The sequence below is a fragment of the Coregonus lavaretus genome, assembly GCF_964263955.1.
Source record: "Coregonus lavaretus genome assembly, chromosome: 17".
Classification (NCBI taxonomy): domain Eukaryota; kingdom Metazoa; phylum Chordata; class Actinopteri; order Salmoniformes; family Salmonidae; genus Coregonus; species Coregonus lavaretus.
In genome coordinates this window covers 35,928,069-35,934,023 of record NC_140004.1, presented here as the reverse complement: position 1 = coordinate 35,934,023, position 5,955 = coordinate 35,928,069, and positions in this window count along the sequence as shown.

Genomic DNA, 5,955 nt, shown 5'->3' with positions numbered 1-5,955 from the left:
CCCCCTCTCTCTCCCCTCTCTCTCTTCTCTCTCTCTCTCTCTTCTCTCTCTCGCTCTCTCCTATCCCCCTCTCTCTCCCCTCTCTCTCTCTCTCTCGCTCTCTCTCTCTCTCTCTCTCTCTCTCTCTCTCTCCCACTCTCTATCCCCCCCCTCTCTCTCTCTCTCTCTCTCTCTCTCTCTCTCTCTCTCTCTCTCTCTCTCTCTCTCTCTCTCTCACCCATCTCTCTTCCCCCCTCTCTTCCCCCCCTCTCTCTCTTCCCCCTCTCTCTCCCCCCCCCCTCTCTCTTCTTTCCACTCCCTCCCCCTCTCTCTCTCTCTTCTCTCTCTCTCTCTCTCTCCCCCTCTCTCCCCCCCTCTCTCTCTATCTTCCCCCCCTCTCTCTCTTCCCCCCTCTCTCTCCCTTCCTCCCCTCTCTCTCTCTCTCTCTCTCCCCTTTCTTTCCCACTACTCTAATCACTTATAAACATGCATGCAACCAACAACATCACCAACCTCAAGAAACAATGTGCATATTGCCTTGTATACCCTCAGGCCAAAGACATAGTTCAGTTGTGTGCCTGTTATTGTTGCCAAATTGGTTTTGGAGGAGGAAGGAGGATTGCCTGGTCTATATTCAATCACATATTGAATCTGCAGCTATGTTACACCTAAGTAACAATCAAGTGTGTGTTTTCACACCATGGACAGGTGTGTGAGACCAGACAGGTGTAGTATCCTCACACCTGTATACCCCTCATTCTAATACCCCCCCACCACAGGCATCCTGTTGACCTTGAGCAAAAGGAGATTTCTTGTCAAACCAGTAATGAACCATTTATACACCAATTAAGATGTTTTAACAGTAAATATGTTGTTTTACCTCTGACATTAAAGGAATATTACTGTGATGTAACCTTTGTCATATCCAATGAGCTGGTGCTGTTTTATGTTTGTGTTGCCATCATGACCATGGGTGTATCTCAATCGTCTCAATGGGGGCGTTTCTCTCCTCATCTCCTTTCCTTCATCTGCACTGATTTTAGGATTCCTGGCAGAAATATGGCTTATGCCTACAGGGAATTAGCTTTAACCAGTCCAGTTCAGATGAAGGAAATGAGACAAAGAGAGGACGCCATGTTAAACTATTGAGATGCGTTGGCTCTGGTAGTGTTCTTGGTGAAGGGACCACACTAAGGGAATCCTTCCAACATGCCCAAACAAAAGGGAAGAACAGCTTTGGTTTTAGAATTTGATATATGTTAATTTTACGGAACAATAAATAATTAATTACAGTAAACAAGTGTCCTAACACATTATTCCTAAATAATTTCACAAATTAAGAATCAGAAGTGCCTCCTTGTTCGCCTGTTCTCCCAGACGACGCGCACACAAATGTTTTGCAAGTTATTTAGTCTCATGATCTGTTTCTTTATGATGCACACACACAGACACACACACACACACACACACAGACACACACACACACAGACACACACACACACAGACACACAGACACACACACACACACACAGGGGTGGCGGCTAGCCTAGTGGTTAGAGCGTTGGGCCAGTAACCCAAAGGTCGCTAGCCTTTTTTTGTACCCGAGCCGACAAGGTGAAAAAATCTGTCTGTTCCCTTGAGCAAGACGCTTAACCGTAATTGCTCCAAGGACGCCGCTGGCAGGGGAGGGTGTCTCGGGGAGTTGGGATATGCAAAAAAACTAATTTCCAATTCACACATGCGTATTAATATATATGTGAAATAGGACAAATATAAGCGCTTCAATATGATCTTTATTATTACACACACACACACACACACACTGTATTTGGCTAGTGGTGGAGGGTGGGAAGTGAGGAGAAGGAGGTGAAAGGATGATGGAAAATAAAGTGGGATGATCTCCTCCTGCTATTGTTGTACATTACAGTGCTGAGTGTACACTATTTAAAGCCAAACCCACTGTGTCCTGCAGCTCCTAATAAATCCGCCCTGTGCTGGCGTGAGCACCTCTCTACCATCTGTGTCTCATGTCTGTCTGTCTGTCTGTCTGTCTGTCTGGGTAGCAAATACAAGAGTCAGGGCTTTTTCATAGGGATGGATGGATCGATACAAGATTTTTATAACATTTCCACAAGATTAGTTGATACTATGATTAATTTATGGGCCGGTTTCATAGACCCAGATTATATCAATCCAAAAGCAGACCAAATTCTGTCTCTGTTCATCAACAACTATAAATGTGATTTCATGAACATTCATTACATTTTTCTCAATCGCATACAAGAAATGTTGGGATATGTGTTGAAACTTATCTATAGAAGAACAGCAATGATCAAATGCTCAAATACTGCCTTAGTACCTGACTTGCATATCTTAAACCACCTTTTGCAAAACATTAAATACAAATGTCATCAGTGAATACAACATTCACTGTTAAGTGTTTTGTTCACAGAATATTAACACATTGTTTTCATCAGAAGAGAAATGTGTGCAATTGTGTTCACTGTTTCCGTCAATCAGTAAATACTACTGCATGAAATTCTAAATCATCCCATCAGTGTCAGACCATGTACAATATATGGAAAGATTTAGGCAATGGGGACTGTCTAATTGTAATGATTTTTGTTTAACAATATTGCAGAGAATGTATTTGGGGCTATTTCTACGTAACTAGGGGTTACAATTAATTCATCAACTCCAGCATTGTGACCTTCCATTATAGAGCTTTGCTTTGGTGTGGATTTAGGCCTGTACTGTACATTCATATCAGTTGTGGGCCTCCTGTCACGATCGTCTACCAAAGATGAGGACCAAGGCGCAGCGTTGCAGGCAAACATACTCTTTAATTAGAGACACGATCAAAAACAACAAACGATACGTGACAGTTCACGGTCTAACATAAACAGACTTGAAACAAGATCCCACAAACACAAATGGGAAACAGACAGTTTAAATATGGCTCCCAATCAGAGACAACCAATGACAGCTGACACTCGTTGCCTCTGATTGGGAGCCACTCAGGCCAACATAGAAATACACATACTAGATAAACAAATGAAATGCACACCCTGGCTCAACATACAAGTGTCCCCAGAGCCAGGGCGTGACACCTCCATTTTATTCACCTTTCCTTATTTCTAGTGTGGATTGTGCTTCTGTGCGCAAATGAGCAAACCATCCTTTGTATTGATACATGGATTGTGATGATGCCGATGAATGAATCCTGCACACATTGTGCTTTAAAAAAAAATCTGGAATAATATTTTATTTGATATGTATGAAATTGTTTGGTGAAATATGTATAGAAGGAGAGTATTTGCCCATATTTCTGCACCTTTGGATAGTTGTACTCATCTTTAAAACAAAAACAATTTAGGACAAAAGAGTTCATCTTAAAAAAAGGAAATAGAGAAACAGTACAGATAGATAGGAATAAAAACTGTAGAAGCACAGAATAACAAATTGAAATGGAGGAACTTATTCAAGGAAGATCAAGTGTAATATATTATAAAGATAAAGTGAACTGGATGGAATATGGGGGGAAATGTTTCCCTGATTACTACAGACCACAGTTGAGAGGACTGGACAGGTTTCCACTCTATCTATTTCCTATTGGGGGGATAATAAAAGGAAGAGTCATCCATGATTCACCAAACAATATTTTGAAAGACAAAGCAAAGTTCTTTAACCATATGTTTTCATTTCAGTCTCCTCCATTTCCACTAACTGAAGTTAATTGTAAATATTTGTTTTCTATTAATAGTGTAAAATGAACACCTATACAGAAAGACTCCTGTGAAGGCCTAATTACAGAGGAGGAACTTCTAGATGCAATTAAAGCCTTTAAGTCCTGGAAAACTCCAGGGCTGGATGGCATACAAGTTGAAGTATATCAAATATTTTTCGATTTATTTAAAGGTTCTTTATTAACATGTTTATTAACATGTAGACTATCAAATACTCATCAAGAAGGTCTGATTTCACTATTACTGAAACAGGACCCAGATGGTAAATATAAAGATCCAGTCCACCTAAAAAAAAGAAACATAACGCTTCTATGTTGTGATGCCAAAATCCTAGCAAAATGCATAGCGCATAGAATAAAAAAGGTATTGTCGGATATTATTCATCCTAATCAGACAGGTTTTTTACATGGACAATATATTGGAGATAATATAAGACAAGTACTGGAAACACTATGAAACATCTGGGAAACCAGGCCTGGTATTCATAGCTGACTTTGAAAAGGCCTTTGATAAAGGATGACTGGAATTTATATACAGTGAGGGAAAAAGTATTTGATCCCCTGCTGATTTTGTACGTTTGCCCACTGACAAAGAAATGATCAGTCTATAATTTTAATGGTAGGTTTATTTGAACAGTGAGAGACAGAATAACAACAAAAAAATCCAGAAACACGCATGTCAAAAATGTTATAAATTGATTTGCATTTTAATGAGGGAAATAAGTATTTGACCCCTCTGCAAAACATGACTTAATACTTGGTGGCAAAACCCTTTTTGGCAATCAGAGGTCAGACGTTTCTTGTAGTTGGCCACCAGGTTTGCATACATCTCAGGAGGGATTCTGTCCCACTCCTCTTTGCAGATCTTCTCCAAGTCATTAAGGTTTCGAGGCTGACGTTTGGCAACTCGAACCTTCAGCTCCTTCCACAGATTTTCTATGGGATTAAGGTCTGGAGACTGGCTTGGCCACTCCAGGACCTTAATGTGCTTCTTCTTGAGCCACTCCTTTGTTGCCTTGGCCGTGTGTTTTGGGTCATTGTCATGCTGGAATACCCATCCACGACCCATTTTCAATGCCCTGGCTGAGGGAAGGAGGTTCTCACCCAAGATTTGATGGTACATGGCCCCGTCCATCGTCCCTTTGATGCGGTGAAGTTGTCCTGTCCACTTAGCAGAAAAACACCCCCAAAGCATAATGTTTCCACCTCAATGTTTGATAATAATAATAATCTGCCATTTAGCAGACGCTTTTATCCAAAGCGACTTACAGTCATGTGTGCATACATTTTTACGTATGGGTGGTCCCGGGGATCGAACCCACTATCTTGGCGTTACAAGCGCCATGCTCTACCAATTGAGCTACAGAGAATGGTGTTCTTGGGGTCATTGGCAGCATTCCTCCTCCTCCAAACACGGCGAGTTGAGTTGATGCCAAAGACCTCGATTTTGGTCTCATCTGACCACAACACTTTCACCCAGTTCTCCTCTGAATCATTCAGATGTTCATTGGCAAACTTCAGACGGGCCTGTATATGTGCTTTCTTGAGCAGGGGGACCTTGTGGGCGCTGCAGGATTTCAGTCCTTCACGGCGTAGTGTGTTACCAATTGTTTTCTTGGTGACTATGGTCCCAGCTGCCTTGAGATCATTGACAAGATCCTCCCGTGTAGTTCTGGGCTGATTCCTCACCATTCTCATGATCATTGCAACTCCACGAGGTGAGATCTTGCATGGAGCCCCAGGCCGAGGGAGATTGACAGGTCTTTTGTGTTTCTTCCATTTGCGAATAATCGCACCAACTGTTGTCACCTTCTCACCAAGCTGCTTGTTGATGGTCTTCCAGCCGTGTGTAGGTCTACAATCTTGTCCCTGACATCCTTGGAGAGCTCTTTGGTCTTGGCCATGGTGGAGAGTTTGGAATCTGATTGATTGATTGCTTCTGTGGACAGGTGTCTTTTATACAGGTATCAAAATGAGATTAGGAGCACTCCCTTTAAGAGTGTTCTCCTAATCTCAGCTCGTTACCTGTATAAAAGACACCTGGGAGCCAGAAATCTTTCTGATTGAGAGGGGGTCAAATACTTATTTCCCTCATTAAAATGCAAATCAATTTATAACATTTTTGACATGCGTTTTTCTGGATTTTTGTTGTTGTTATTCTGTCTCTCACTGTTCAAATAAACCTACCATTAAAATTATAGACTGATCATTTCATTGTCAGTGGGCAAACG